The 14,899-nt window shown below is 41.4% G+C and overlaps 1 protein-coding gene across 3 annotated transcripts in view; it reads left to right on the forward strand.

The window, feature by feature from the left end:
* The first annotated feature begins 1,199 nt into the window (after positions 1–1,199).
* The window catches only part of amot (angiomotin), a 71,347-nt gene continuing 57,647 nt past the window's right edge, over positions 1,200–14,899 (forward strand). Inside the window, exon 1 of one of the 3 annotated variants that reach the window (XM_072270871.1) lies at positions 1,200–1,451. The gene's annotated coding sequence lies outside the window, so the exon portion shown is untranslated. Of the gene's footprint in view, positions 1,452–1,565; positions 1,650–14,899 lie in introns of those variants that run through there. The other 2 variants (XM_072270872.1, XM_072270873.1) reach the window with 2 other exon arrangements.

Consider the following 14,899-nt stretch of genomic DNA (forward strand, 5'->3'; position numbering starts at 1 on the left):
AAATATTTGATGCACCAAGAAAATATGTAATCGAACAGATGGAAAGTGAAAATTTATTATAACTGCGTTGCATAACAGTGGGAGAACCAAGGGGTTTTCCTGGACTTTGGTCCACATATCTAGTCATGGAGGAGAGAACAAAGGAAGGACAAATAGAATGTTAAACTCTTGTTTGTGTTTCACTGTTTTGGCTACATGATGAAACCGTTTAATACTCTGGTCTGTCCACGCCTGGAGCACTGTGTCACATTTCTAACTGCTGATAAAGAAACGAAACAATCCCCACACCTCTTCTGCCGGTCTGGAATGCTACTGGCTTGTAAAGTAACGAGAAATGTTCAAAGTAACAAACGAAAACTTTTAGGAGTTTTAGCGAAAAGGTTTTCCCCCCACAAGGGCGTTAAGCAAGTAAAGCAACTGAGCCAAAACATCGAAAATCGTTAAGGAAGTGATTAGGATGTAATGGTGAACCTTAGATGTTCTGGCCAAATCTCACCTTCTGGCCGGGTTCCCGTGATGGGGATCGTTGCGAGTTCAGGGCAGCCCTGTTGTTTTATCTGCTAGTGCACAATGCACAATACTCCACTTTTCCTGACCGATATCATGTGAAGATAGCAACATAACATACATTCTGGGCTCCTGGTGTTGATATAAGTTAACTAAATGCGTGGTGCAATTGTATTACTGCACTGAATGGTGAATGCATTTTAACCGGCCCAGTTCAGATCCATCCCAATTTCACAATGCTGGACAGCTCTGACTGGAACAAAAGCCGGACGTCACCTTTTTTTAAATTAAAGACTTGTTTCTAAAATTGTGGTTATGGCTCACTGTCATCTATCTGTTTGCAGTCCCGCCCGAACATGTAAAAAGATTAACTCAGTGATTGTGAAAGTAAATTAAAATTTGCAAAGCACTCGAGCTTCACCTTTCAGTAAAAGGACACCGCAAAGCGGCGGGCGGGTGGGCGCCCTGTTCCAGGGATAATGTATCTTTGTGGAGAGCGGCGACAGAGCAATCTTTGTTGGCCCACCGACAGGATTGATGTGCGGTTGTCGAATCAGACGTTCTGTTCTCTGCCAGAGGCCCAATGGGAGTGTGCGTGGGCGGGACTTCCTGAGTGGCCTGGGCTCCCCCCACCTCCTCTCCACCCACCCGCCGTGGAGTTCAAATGCAACTTTCTTTGTGCGTCCTGGTAGCTGTGAAGTTGGTGCGAGATCTGTGCGCGGTTGCTGTGGTTTCCGAGGGGAGGTTCATTTCCTGCATTCCTGTCATACTCCCAGAATGAGCGAGAGCAGATTAATAATTATTACCAGCTTGGTTCCTGAAGGCAGAGGAAGGAGCTAGATGGGAGACAAGGAGAGGGGACAAGAAAGAAGTATGACTTAATTGTTTTACTCGATATTCTTGAGAAGTTGTAAGCGGCGAAACGTTGTTGTTAACTGTAGAAGGTACGGAGCAGTGTTTCGGTTGGGATAGTTATGGTCGACATTCCATCCCGTTGAAGGGCTGCTGGAGGGTGGGGAGAGGGAGAGGGAGAGGGGTGGTGGGGGTTGCATTGTGGCCGGAGATTGTCTCAGCGGCGTGCCTGGAAGGATGTGCCCCGACGTGGCGATGTGGCAGGAGTGACCGCGGGACCTCCGAAGTAGGTAAGTTCGGGGTGGGCACGCACCCCAGCTGTCAGCCGGGGCTGGTGGATCCAGACCGCGCGTCCGAGGCGAGACCGCGGCCGCCCGGCTCTCCGAGTCCCGCGTTCCCGATCTGAGTGACTTTGTTCTCCCACCCCACCACTAACATCGACTTTCTGGAGCTGATTTTGCTCCATTGTTCTTATTCCCGCCTACATCATCATTGTAAAATTTCTGCCCAGCGGTTTGTCCCCATTTTGGGGGCTACCTGTAATCATCTCGGAAAGCACGGAGCGAGAGGTGCAGATAACACATTCATTCTTTTCCCTGCGCGGAATATCTCGTTCTCGGTTAGCACATGATCTGAATTGCCAATTCGATTTGTTTTTAAAAAAAAGGAGTAATGTCCTCGCATTACCATTTCACTTAACTACCTGAAGAAAAGTGATGGCCGTAGTGACAAATGGTGACTATTCGGTTCTCACACTCGTGGAAATAAAGTTCACTGGATCTGATTGTGGAATTTGTTTCTAGGGAACAAATATAGTTTAACAACATAATTTGATAACCCTTTATCATGATAAGAGTTAACACAGTTGCTTGCTTTTTTTTCCTCTGGCCTAATTAAAAGTGATCCTGCACTATAAACTATTGTAACAGATTGAAGGAAAATATGTTTTTGCATTATCACTCAGTGAATTAGAATGTGCTGTTTTACACGGGGCTGTCAGTGCTAAAGCGTAACAGGAAGTGCATGCCGATTACAGTTCTTGGGAAGGGTTTTTATCTCTGTGGATTCTAATGTCTCTCAAAAAATAACTGGATATAAAGTGCAATTGCGTTTTCATTGCAAGATAAAGTTGGTGGAAGAAAACATCAGGAGGATGCGTTGTAAGTTCAGTGTTGAACATCTAAAAGGATTTCTGAGGGCAGTATTTGAGTCTGTTTGCAATCCGCTGAACACGATGCGCTCTCCTTGCTGGTATTCAAATTATTTTTAAGACTTGTGTTTTTTTTTGGCATTACATCTGAGTGGGGAAGGGGTAAGGTGGTCAGTGAAGTAGAAACGTTCAGCGATAGATGGAATCTTTGTGTGAGAACTTTGATAGCGGTCCCACCTGCTTCTGACTCTCGTGGATGCTGTTGCATCCTCTACTGCTTTGTTCTGTCTGGACTAGATGCATGTGATTAAGTTACTATAACAAAGGACCTCAGATTGTGTTTTGAGTAAGAGAAGTGGAATTTATGTACTTGGTTAAACCTGGGCTAGATTTCATTCTTTATTGTTTCTCCTAGTAGTAATGTATTTAATACATTTGGGAAATTTTAGATATTTTTGGAAGCATCACTGGTACTCTAATGCAGTAATACTTGAATGCTACACTGGTGGAGGTATTTTGTCTGTAATGATACCTTAAACTGAGAAGTACAGAGTCCCAGGGCATTAATTCAAAAGAAATATGGGGCTTCAACTTTGGCATCGGCACCAAGATAGACTATTTGATCACTATGACGTTGATGTTCATGAGAACTTCAAGATAGAGAATATTACAGCAACAGTGCCTACACTTCAGGAGTGAGCACTGACTGGAAAGTGCTTTGGGACACCCGGAAAGGGATGTGAAAGATGCTATATAATACATCTTTATTGTGTGTGGTCCAGCCCCCCCATAGTTCCAGCATTACCCACGAGAGATCAACATGCTGTAAGAAACCAGAGCAGCAACATGCCTTTTGGCCTCTTGAGCCTGCACACAATAAAATCCTGGCTGATCTGAGTTTTGGCCTGAACTCCATAGGTCAGATCAGCCAAGATTGCACATTCAGAGAAGTGCGTTTAGTTTCAGGCAGCAAAAGCTTTAATGTTGTTAATAAAGGAACGTGTAAGAAATATGATCTTAAGATTTAAGTTAATTGTCAAATGGGAAAGTTTAAAAAGAAAACAGGTTAAAGGTACTTGTGACAAAAATAGCAGCTTCAAACAAACTGGTGCGTGGGAGGCAGGTGAATGCTAATTTTCAAAAAGGACATTAGAGTGTGACTGCTTTGCGTTGACAGGCTGAATTCAATTCTGACCTTGGCTGCTGCCTGTGTAGAGTTCGCATGCACTTCCTGTGACCACTCGGCTGCCTTCTGGATCCTTTCATCCCAAAGATGTATAGGTTAGTGGCCAAGTGGTTAAGGTGTCGGTCTAGTGATCTGAAGGTTGCTAGTTCGAGCCTCGGCTGAGGCAGCTTGTTGTGTCCTTGAGCAAGGCACTTAACCACACATTGCTGTGCGACGACGCCGGTGCCAAGCTGTATGGGTCCTAATGCCTTACCCTTGGACAAGATCGGTGACGTGGAGAGGGGAGGCTTGCAGTATGGGCAACTGCCGGTCTTCTATACAACCTTGCCCAGGCCTGCGCCCTGGAAACCTTCCAAGGCGCAAATCCATGGTCTCACAAGATTAACGGATGCCTATTTATAGGTTGGTGGCTTAATTGACCATATAATGCAGAGGTAAATTTTGGCATGGGGGGGGGATGTTTTTAAATTAAAAAAAAATAGGAATAGTGTAAAATGAGTGGTTGATAATTGGCTCAGTGGGTTGAAGTTTTCCATAAGACAGAGGAGCAGAATTAGGCCATTTGGCCCATCGAGTCTGTTCCGCCATTCAGCCATGTTTTTTTTTCTTTCAGTGACCTCATAATAACATGCAAATTAGAATAATTCCAATAGAATGAAAGAGGTTCAGTAATTTTTATGAATGAATAGAAAAATACTCGACAAATAAGCTAAGACAAATTCAGGAACGTAACACAAGTAAATCAAACAATATATGAAATGTGGAGATACAAGGGATTACATTTGCTGAATCTGAACGAGCAACACTCTGCTGCAGGAATTCAGTGGGTCAAGCAGCATCTATGGGAGGGAGAGCAGGAAGGAGTTGTTGACGTTTCAGGTCGAAGCACCAAATCAGGTTTTGACCTGAAATGTTTGTCAGTTCCTTACCCCCCACCTCTCCTTCCCTCACAGATACTACTCGACCTTTGGAGTTCCTCTGGCAGGTTAAATGACGCTATATAAAAAAGCATTGTGCAGCAGAAATAAAATAAACATAGAAGGTGCAAGATAAAGTTACTGGCAGATAATTACTGAAAATAGCGAGTAACTTCATAAGAGAATAAGTATTTAAAGAAATAATGGTGCAAATTAGAAATAGGTAGTGGTGAGGGTGAAGAAAATCTAGTCACGGGGGCTGATGGATTGGTGGAGGTACATTGAATAATTTGCTTGGGTTTTCAGAAAATCTTTCAGTTATATAACCTAGAAATTTATAGAACATAAAACAGTACAGCACTGAAACAGGCTCTTTGACCCACAATGTTTTGCTGAACCAGCTAAAAATTAAATCAAAAATCCCTAAAGATTTCTCTCCCACCCACACAATGTTCATACCCTTCTATCTTCTTCACATTCATGTGCCCATCTAAACATCTCTTAGTAGCCTCTAATGTATTTGCCATTACCACCATACCAGGCAGCTCATTCCAGGCATCTACCACTCTCTTAAAAAAAAATTACTCCTCACATCCCCTTTGAACCTACCCCCTCTCACCTTTAATGCATACCCTCTGGTATTAAGACATTTCTACTCTTGAGTAAAAGATACTCTCTGTCCACTTTATCTATGCGTTTCATAATCTTATAAACCTCTATCAGATCTCCCCTCAGCCTCTATTGCTCCAAAGAAAGCCACCTGTTTGTTCAGCCTCTCATAATCTCACATGCCCTCTAAATCAGGCAACATTCTGGTAAACCTCTTCTACACCTTCTCCAAAGTCTCAGCATCCTTCCTGCAGTAACTTTTCAGGAAAACATTTGTAGCATCTCGTGATTCTTTCACCACGTTTACCTTCTCCAATTTCTGTTCATATGTTCATAAGCAGAGTTTCTTTGCTTTTCCTCAGGATATCTCAGTGAGCCTCTGGAGTACAGGTTTACTCTAGAGTGTATTGGAGAGCTGGGCAGCCTGTTTACACACAGCAAGATCCATAGTAGTGAATCATTCTTTGCAGAGTCTGCCTTGTGGTGGTGGTGTTGGTGAAGGAGATGTGTTGGCTTAGATGCTGGGCGGGGGGGGGGAATACTGCTTTCTCTTTCACTAATGCCTTGAAATATATATATTTTATAAATGATTGACCCACTAAAAACAAAATGCATTTTTACAGTACTCCAGTGATGCACTGTAGTAGAATAGCTTACGTGCTCAATTCTTCTGTGGTGGGGGAAGGTGCTTGAGCAAGTAACATTTTAAACAAGGAGTATTGTTAGGAGTGAAACAATATAATTGGAATGTGGAAGTGATTAGATCGAAAACAATAGATCATAAATAATCCAGTAAAGATTCATTGAAATAACCTCCTTGGAGTGGAATTCCAGATAGTTCCCCATTGAGACTGTGTATGCCGGACAGCGGTGTACTATGGATTTGAAGATGGAGAGGGAAACTGAAGTTTCCCTCATTTCAAAAAGTTTCCCAGGAGAGACATTTAAGATCTTGTTTTGCATGTGTCGAGAAATAGGAAGTCTTTTTATTGAATGAAACGGGTAAACAATATAATAGAGGGGTACTTGGCTCAGCTTTTATAACTTGGTGTTTATCTGCTTTGTGAGTTTTGATCCCATATGCTCACCTTATTCCACAAAGACATTAGGCACATGGGAACACCACTAAGGATCTCCTCCCGGTAACACAAAATCAGAATTGAAGTATGTTCCCTTTCCTTCATGATAGTTGTTCCAAATCCTGGCATTTGCTACCTAACAATGTGGGAGGAGCTTCATCACAAAGGCATCAGTGATTTTAGAAGGCAGCTCACCTTTTCAAGTCGGGTGGCATGGTAGCACAGCAGTTTGTGCAATGCTGAACAGCATCAATTGTTGCCCCTGACTGTAAGGAGGTTGAATGTTCTCCCTCTGACCGTATGGGTTGCCTCTGGATGCTCCGGTTTCCTCGCCCATTCCGAAGACATACGGGTTAGGGTTGGTAAATTGCGGAAGCGTGACAACGGTTGTGAGCTGCCTCAGGTACATTTTTGGACTGCGGTGGTCATTGATGCAAACGGCACATTTTGATCTACGTGTAACAGATGAATAGAGCTAATCTTTAAGCCGCTTGGGGATGGGTAACAATTGCTGGTCTTCTCAGTGATATCCAGATCCTGAAAAAACAAATTTAAGAATGGAATTCCACATCTTTAGTTCAGTCCCCCGACTTACCCTGCAGCCTTTGATGTATTTCTGTAGACCAACTCTGGCAGTGTTTTCACATCTTCGCAGGTCCCAGGAGTTTCTTCTGTTCCAGGTCCTAAATTAATTAAAGTTTTTCTTAAAAAATATGTTCCTTCACCGTTTTTATGCCCCCCCACCATTACCAGAAAAATATATTATTCTGATTTCTCTATCCAGTCGGTTCCTAATTTTTTGTACCTCTAGGATGTGATTCCTGATGAAGAGGAACAAATGAGCTAGTGGAGAAACTTGGTGGGTTGGAAGAACATTTTTGGTGATGGAAAGTTGGGGGTGCAGGAGAAAGTTAGTGAGCAGTCAACCAGAATCAGGTTTATTATCACTGAGGTTTGTCATGAATTCCATTATTTTGTGGCAGCAGTATAGTGCAATACATAAATTACTATAAGTTACAATAAATAGTGCAAGCAAGGATTAGTGAGGAAACGTGCATGTCCACACAGTTCAGAGATCAGATGGCAGAGGGGCAGAAGCTGTTTCTAAAATGCCCGTGTGGGTTTTCAGTCCCCCGCATCTCCTCACTGATGGTGGAGAAAATGTTGACATTTCAAGTGAAAACCCTGTATTAGGATTAGGTAATTTCTATCTAAGATGTTGACAATTCCTTCAATTCCTTCCCTCCCTTCCCCCTCTCTCTCCTCCCATTCCCCCCCCCCCCCCAAAGCTTTCATAGATGCTGCTCAATCTGCCAAGTTCTCCAGTATTGCTCCAGGTTCCGGCAACTGCAGTCTCTTGTGTCTCACTAATTAAGGAAAAAAATTTCTTCAAGGTATTAGTTTCTCATTGTCTGGCATTTTCCTTGTGCAGCCATGCAATGTGCTGTCTATTGAACCTTCCTCTGTGGAGGCTGAAACTGCTCAGAACACTCCAGTTTAAAATCAAGTACATGTGTGCACAGAACATATGGATGCTTTCTAACTGTTGCCAATATTCACTGCTAATATAATTACTACCTGAGTAACAGACCTTTGGCCTTCCGTCTAGATAATCATAGCTGATCCAGTTGATTAGAAATTGTACAGGTATTTAATGTCCTTTGATCATGACCCTCTAAATGCGTCTGTTCTTCCGTTTATTCAAAGTCCAATCACATTCTACACTTGGAAGATAATGCAGCGAATGATGCAAAAAAAAAGTCAAAATGTGAGCCATTACTGATTAATGTAGGGGTCAGTTACAGTACAATAAATCTTTATTTGGATTATAGTAGGTGTCATCATCTTTCTTCTGCTCCTGTTTTGACTGATTTTACCTGTACAGCCATTTTGACTAAAGTTCTCATATTCATGTCACTGTTTCAAAGTTTCTGTCCTTGTTCCATTAGTTTGACTGATTTTTCTCTTAAGTTTGCGTTCTTGAATTCCACCTTGTCTTAAAGGTCTCAGTTGAACTACTCGAAAGCAGGCCTTTCCCACACCAGCCTCTTTGTTTGCTATTCAGACGGACCAGACAATATTCCTTCCTTGGTCTCTGCTAGTCCGAGTCATAATACCCCACTTGCAACATTATCAACGACCATTGTCTTTTTAAGGACCTTTTTGGCTCCTTCTGGAAATATTTATCCTCTGTTCCTCTTTCTGTGTTTGACAATCCAGGCACTCTTTTAATGGTCTGTTGCAGTCTTGTAAAGTATCCTTGTTAATGAGCAGTTGAACTCTTGTAAAGAACTCACTGCAAAATGTGTTAAAGCGGCAGCCTGTGAGAGAAAATAGCATTCTTTTTCCTTTTTGATAGTTGCATGTTGATCAATTATAAGAACGTCAGTTATCAAAGGCTAATGACAACAAATCTGTTGATCATTTCTTAAGCACTTTGTCGTAAAATAGTTGCCTTTTACAGCAGTAGATAAAGGCGAAAGGAGAACTATCACTTCTCCAGTTCTGTTTCCCTGCAACTTTTACTCGTACTGTGAATTATTCAGCTTCTTGAATCTTGCTTACTAAGTTGTTCTTCCCATTTAAAGGTTAATTGTTAATAGGTTATTCAACTTTTGGGGCACTGTAGCCAAGCATGATGCTGAAGGAACTCAGCAGCTCAGGCAGCTTCAATGGAGGGGATTTAACAGTTGACGTTTCAGGCCAAGGCTCTTGATCAGGTGTTTAAGCCCTCAAGCTGCCTGACCGGCTGAGTTACTTCAGAATTTTGCGTGTGTTGTTCTAGATTTCTAGCATCAGCCAGAATCTCTTGCATTTAAGCCAAGCATGATGCTGTTGTTTGCTCTAAGTCTACAAGTGTTTCCATTTTAATGTATTTTGTGTGATGGTGATCGGGAACAGGAGTATTTGTTAATAATTTTATTTCATTTTTCTCCCAGTTTGGAGACATTAAAATCATATTGTCATAATCGTATTGAATCCTGATAGTCAGCAAACTTGGTGTGCACTTGGGGTCAAACCTGGACCTATCCATGACTTTAAAAAAAAAAATCATAGTTATGCTTTAAAAATACATTTTATCAATAGGTTTAATGCTAATATTGAAAATTTTAAAGCAGTAACATGTTTGTATAGCTAATCAGAAATTATCTATGAAGAAAGTGCATCAACTGATATTGTACACAAAATATCCTGGTGAACGCAGCAGGCCAGGCAGCATCTATAGGAAGAGGACTGACAACGGGTCTTGGCCCGAAACGTCGACTGTACCTCTTCCTATAAATGCTGCCTGGCCTGCTGTGTTCACCAGCACTTTTTGTGTGTGTTGCTTGAATTTCCAGCATCTGCAGATTTCCTCGTGTCAACTGTTACTGTGCTTGGATTTTCTTTCTTGGAATAAACCGGTAATTCTCTATTTATAGCAGCATCTGACCTTTGTCTGATTTCTCACTCCTTGTTCATCACTCTGTCATCGAGGTAGTGAAGGAATAGGAACAGGAACAATTTACTTAGTACCTCAAAATATTTTGCGTCACTCATTGAAATTGTGGTTGATCTGAATCTTGGCTTCATGGACACCCTTTCATTTTTATGTTAAGGAAAATCTGCCCATCTTAGTTTTAAAATGACTAATTTAGTCATCTGTTAATTGGAGTACACTTTGTGTGAAGTGGCTTTCCCTACCTTGACTCCAGATGATTTTGCCCTAGTCTGCTGAATTAGTGAAAATTGATTTTCAGTGGGTACCCAAACAACTGTTTTCAAAATCTTAAAAATCACAATCAAATCATGCTTTAAGGTAAAAATGTCTGATTTATATTCATCTGATACAAACTTGTTTATTCCATGTAATGGGCCCTAATTGCATATGAGTGTTGACAGCATGACATCTAGTTATTATGTTGTGTGATTATTACTTTGATATTTACCTGAAAATATGGAAAATTGCCCAGATATGTGTCTTTCACAAAAAAAGGTAAATCTGTTTCTGCCAATTACTGTCTCATCAAGTCTCGTCTCAATCACCAGCACTGTGATGAATGGAGCAACAGTGCTTTCAAGCATTTGGATTATGCCGGATTACTTGGCTCCAGACGTCATTACAGTCTCAGTTCAAATGGATATGGAAGAGTTCAAAATAAATTTATTGTCAAAGTACATATGTCACCATATACATTTACTCACGGCATTGACAGTAGGTGCAAAGAAACACCATCAGTGAAAACCGCACTTTACAAGGATGGGCAAGCGACCAATGTGCAAAGGACAACAATTGTGCAAATACAAAATTATAAACAATAATAAATAAAAATAATAGTGGGAATATAAATTAGTGGTTGTGAATCAGTTCAGTGTTGGGATCAGTGAAGTAATCCACGCTGCTTCAGGAGCCTGGTGGCTGAAGGGTAACAACAGTTTCTGAACCTGGTGGCACACAGAATGCTCTGGAGGAACTCTGGGTCAGGCAGCATCTACGGAAATGAGTAAACAGGACCGATGAAGGGTCTCGGCTTGAAACGTCGACTGTTTACTCTTTTCCCTAGACGCTGTCTGACCTGCTGAGTTCCTCCAGCATTTGGTGTGTTGCTTTGGATTTCCAGCATCTGCAGATTTTCTCCTGTTTCTGAATCTGGTACTGTGGGACCTAAGGCTTTTGTACCTTCTTCCTGACGGCAGCAGCGAGACGAGATCATGGCCTGGATGGTGGGGGTCCTTGATGACGGATGCTGCTGCTTTCCTGTAACAGTGCTCCTTGTAGATGTGCTGAGTGGTGGCGTGACCTTTACATGTGATGGACTGGTCTGGTTTGTAGGCTTTGCCATCAAGCACATTGTTGTTTCCACACCAGGATGCAGCCACGTACCTGCAGAAGTTTGGCAGATTTTTAGATACCATGCTGACTCTTTGCAAACTGCTTTTAAATCACCTGCTTTTAAAACCTTGGGACTTCAGCCTGATATTTTTTTTTGTTTATTTGAGTTTCAAGAAAAATATACAAAAAATGTTACTGGTAGCATTATTAGGTAAACAGTCAAGATGTTGTTAAGTTTGGAGTTTGAGAATATACAAGTTTAAAAGTTTAATTGCTTAAATGAATCAGTCTAGCCAGATTTTACCAATACTTTGATTGTTGCAATGCGTGGATGGTTACTGCTCAGAAAACAGTTCAGGATCTGCCAAGCAACACACAAAATGCTGGAGGAACTCACAGGCCAGGCAGCATCTATGGAGGAGAGTGTACGACTGTTCTCTCCCCCCCCCCCCCCCATATAGATGCTGTCTGGCCTGTTGAGTTCCTCCAGCATGTTGTGTGTGTTGCTCAGATTTTTCAGGATCTGCAGATTTCCTCTTGTGTCATTGTAGTTTAAAAAAATGTCTCACCTGCAATGGATATTAAGTACTTCCAATGTTTTTGTCATGATAGTTTAGAATGTAAACAACAAAGGCCATTCCAACTCAAACATGTGCACCAGGAGGAAAAGAAAATTAGAGATCATAAAGACTGGGCAAAATATGATGGCTTTGCGAGTTGCTGGTTTTTGAGTGAGATTTCTGAAAATATACTATTGTGGGTTAACAGAGAGGATTCTGTGCAGTGATATGGATGATATTGGAAAGTTATTGTGGCTAACCTCATAGAGCTGCTGTCTCACAGGTCTAATGGCCTAGATTTGTTCGCTCCTGACCTCTGTTGCTGTTTGCATGGAGCATACAAGTTCCCCCCTTACCATGGTGTGGGGTTCCTCCAAAGCCGCCTTGTTTTCTTCCACATCACAAAGATGTATGGGCTGGTAGGTTAATGGGCCCTTTGTGTGTAAGTGAGTGGTAAAACCTGAGGGGAATGTGGGAAAATAAAGTAGGACTTGTGCAAATACCAGCTACTCAGTAACAACTGGATTGTACTGAACAATCTGAAAGTCATGAACTGTGGCCTGCCCCAAAGCTGTTTTGCTTAAATGGTTTCTTGATGTTCAGCAGAGTTGGGGGGTTGAAGGGCCTGTTTTTGGCTGTATGAATCTAAGCAGCTTTCAGAATGTTAAGTACCATCCAGTTGTTACTGAGTAGCTGGTATTTTGGGCTAATTCACGGCTCTACTGTTAATGTTTAAATAATGATGGTTCAAATTTACAAACACATTGTTCTAAAACCATAGAAAATTTATGTTGTCTAGATAAATACAAAAGGATTTACTTATTGGATGCGGACTTTGCTGACACTTATTGGCTGAATCTGAATACTCCCGAAGTAAGGATGCAGTTTGGAACCAACCACTTTGGTGCGTTTGGACTCGTACGCTGGGCAGGGTCTACAGATTTCCTTCTTGAATTTAAATGAACTGGATGACTTTCATTGACAATCTAGCAGCTTCATGGTTTTCTGTTACTGAGCGAGGAAAGTTTTCAAAGAACAGTAGTTTCACAACAGAGGATATGGGAGCAAGGAGGTTGAAATACTGATTCAGCAAATAAAACTTTAAGTGTCAAGTTTTAATAATTAGCTTTGGAGAAGAATGGAGTGGACATTTCAGGCTGAGACCTTTATCGGGACTGAATGGCCTTGGCCTGAAATGTCAACTCTTTATGCCTCTCCATAGATGCTGCCTGTCTTGCTGAGTTCCTCCAGCATTTTGTATGTGTTACTCTGGGTTTCCAGCATCTGCAGAATCCCTTGAGTTAATTATTATCGTTCTCATTTCCTTGGCTTGGGTTATTTTTTGTTATTGCTGCAGCTTTTTCTCTTTGCACACAGACATTCCTACTCAGAGAAAAAAATTCCACAATATATTCTGGGCCTTCTGTTAATATCGCTTCTGTCTTTTTCAGTTAGGTGCACAAGATCTTAATTGAAGGAATTGAGGATAGGGAAATTAGGATTTTTTTCCTATCTCATTTGCTGTGGAGATGCCAAACATAGATAAACCTTCAAACATAATAGATCACTTTGTTACCAAGCTGGAATAAGTTTTGAATGGTGACTGTCTTTAGCTGCTTGTAAATCTTATTTGCAAATGGAAGACTTTTCTCACAGAAAAGCAGGAACTTGGTGATGCCTTGAGTTTTAAAGGTAGCTTTATTCACATGTGATCTTTGCTTTGGACGGGTTGATATCATCTTATGAAGGGCAGGTTCATTTATGTTCAGGCAATCAATGCTACAAATGAACATGGTATACATATTCTCATTTATCCTTTATGTCAATTGGACATTGACTTTAAATACAGGCATGCCTCACATCAATAATAGCCATCTCAAATGCGTTGTTTTCTGAATTCAAAAGGCGACAGGTCTTGCTGGTCATAGTTTCCCGGAAAGAGAAACAAGAATGCTATTTCCTGGCCAAAAATAACTTGTCCAGGGTGGAAAGTACTAAAGGAAATGGAGGGGAAAGAAAACTTGGGAATTGAACCATATTTGACTTTGCAGAACAAATTTAATTTTCAAAGTAAATAGCTTTTTTTTAAAAAAAACTTGTGAATGAAGTAACGTGTTTGTGTGTTGAAACACTGCACTGTTCTGATACATTTTTTAGGGCTGAATCGTATGATCATTTGCGCAGTCAGCTATGTTTTACTAAAGAGATTCGTCATCTCCACCCATTTCCTTTCATTGCCACTTTAAAAGAGTCTGGTTATTGGAAATGTATTTCATTTACACACAACGTAATTTAAAATTCCTTTCCCCTTTCTCTTGCTCTGCCAGTCCCTCCCATTCATATTCCCGACAATGGACTCCCAATTCTACTCAGACCTCCGTCATGGGAAGATATTACCAGGCAGACAGGAAAAGATTCCAGGATGTGTCCATGGCCCCCTTGAAAATTTTGCAAATTCCCACTGATTCCTGGAACCTCGATGGTTTTGTGAACCATCTCTTGTCAGAGGAAGTTCACAAGAATCCTAGGAATGAAATACTTAGTGCATGAGGGACAGTTGATGTTTCTGGGCCTGCCCTGTACTTGATAGAGCTCAGAAGGATAAGAGGAGGGATCTCTTTGAAACTTGCTGGATATTGAAAGGGTTAGATGGAGTGGACGTGGAGAAGATATTTCCATAATTAGGAAAGTCTAAGGATCTGAGGGTACTGCGATGTCCGTTTAAAACTTGATGAGGAATTTTGTCCACCTGGGAGTGGTGAATTGGCAGAATTGGTTGCCACAGAGGCTGTGTAGGCCAACTTATTGGGTATATTTAAGGCAGAAATGGGTTCTTGATTAATAAAGCAATTAAGGCTTACGGGACAAGCTGGGAGAATGGAGTTTTAAAAAAAAAATCAGCCATGAAGCAGACTTGATGGGCCAAATGGCCGAATCTTACTCCTATATCTTATGGTCTTATTTCCTGTTCATTTCGGCAAAGTAGCATTTGGGATGGTATTAGGAACTTCAAGTCCATGCGTTGGTCATACAAAGAAGCGGTTTGTGAGTGAAAGAAAGTGCGTTACCTTTCAAGCTATCCGCTTGCATCCTAAGCGGAGTAGAGACAGGTCACTCTTGGTCATGAGCTGTGGCCTAAGAAAACTAGAATTCTGAGCGTGAATTAATCAGTATTCAATTCTCCACTAATTAAGGCCAGCCATCGGACATTTATAAAATAAAAACA

Source organism: Mobula birostris, chromosome 10 (assembly GCF_030028105.1).
Source record: "Mobula birostris isolate sMobBir1 chromosome 10, sMobBir1.hap1, whole genome shotgun sequence".
Taxonomy (NCBI): Eukaryota; Metazoa; Chordata; class Chondrichthyes; order Myliobatiformes; family Myliobatidae; genus Mobula; species Mobula birostris.